The sequence below is a fragment of the Haliaeetus leucocephalus genome, unplaced genomic scaffold (assembly GCF_000737465.1).
Source record: "Haliaeetus leucocephalus isolate CR32 unplaced genomic scaffold, Haliaeetus_leucocephalus-4.0 Scaffold198, whole genome shotgun sequence".
Taxonomy (NCBI): domain Eukaryota; kingdom Metazoa; phylum Chordata; class Aves; order Accipitriformes; family Accipitridae; genus Haliaeetus; species Haliaeetus leucocephalus.
Window position 1 is genome coordinate 619,357 of NW_010972634.1, and position 1,227 is coordinate 620,583.

The following is a 1,227-nucleotide window of genomic DNA, read 5'->3' on the forward strand; positions in this document are numbered from 1 at the left end:
CCCCCCCCCCCCCATCCTGCCGGGGGAGGCACGGCTGCGAGCTCGGGCAGGGGCGGGCTGCTGCCGGGGGAGTCTCTGCTGCCGGCGGGTTGAATGGGAGCGCATCGCTGTCTCGGGGGCTTCACCTCTGCGGGAGGGGACGGGAGAAACTCGGGGGGGGGGGGGGTGTCTCTCCCCTCCGGGGAGGAGCGGCGTCCTGCAGGGAGCGATTCACAGCCGGGCGGGCAGGGAAACTAGGAGCCCGGTGGGGTGCAGTGCCCGGGGCTCCAGCAGCCTCCTGGCCACCCTTGGCCGGCGGGTGCTGGTGTTTTGGGGGTCGGGGGGTGGCAGGGACTCGTTGCAGTGTCCTGGTCCGGTGGAGGGTGTGCGGGCGGGGCGGCGGGATGGGAAAGTTGCAGGGAACCTCAGCTCCCAGCACGCCCGGGAGACGCTCTGCCCGGGTTTCACACTTGCCGCAGACTAGGCGAGTGACAGCGATTTAATGGAGACAACGGAGACCTCGCAGGAGCGGGATCACTCCCTCCCCTTAGTGTCTTTTCCTAGCCAATAAATCGCGATGCATTTGGTTCAGCACTCCTTAAGGGAAAAAAAAAGAGGAGAAAAAGAGATGATCCGCTGCCGAAGCGCCTGGCTTCACGTGCAAGCACAGTGGAGGGCGGCAGGGGCCTGCCCGGGGCTCGCCCCCCCCGCCTGCCGCTGCGGGGCCGTGCCCCTCGGCTGGCGGCAACCGGGCCTCGACCTCTCCGTCGCTGCTGCCGGTCGGTGGACAAATCCGCCTTCCCCTTTGCGGCCGACATCTTCCTCGCCGATTTAAACGGGAGCGCTGGGGTCGTGGAGGATCGTTCGAGCCATCCTGGTAGTTGGGGTTGCTCTCGTTTGGGGTGGGCTTTGGGATGCAGGTCACCCCCCCCCTCAAGCCGCTTGTTAGGGCACATGGCGGACGGGGCCCCTCGGCCTCTCGACGCTTGCGTTGCTCCAGCGAGGCCCCTCCGGAGCCCCGCGCGGGACTTCACCAGCCCCAAATGGGTGCTGGTTTACCCCCGGGGCCCGGGCAGGCGCGACGGACGATGCCCAAGTGCTCCCCATTGCCCTGCCTGGGGATGTCAGAGCCGGAGTTGCCTTGCCCGCCGCCGGGACTCGCTCTTTCTCCTCAGGCTAGGTTACGGGCAGGGGCCGAGGCCCGGGGGGTGCCGTTGGCCCTTCCCGCCGCCGTGGCGGGGCCCCGCC

The 1,227-nt window shown here is 68.9% G+C and overlaps 1 protein-coding gene across 1 annotated transcript in view; it reads left to right on the plus strand.

The window, feature by feature from the left end:
- The window catches only part of PRKG1 (protein kinase, cGMP-dependent, type I), a 363,786-nt gene that overhangs the window by 700 nt on the left and 361,859 nt on the right, over positions 1–1,227 (plus strand). The window lies entirely within an intron of this gene.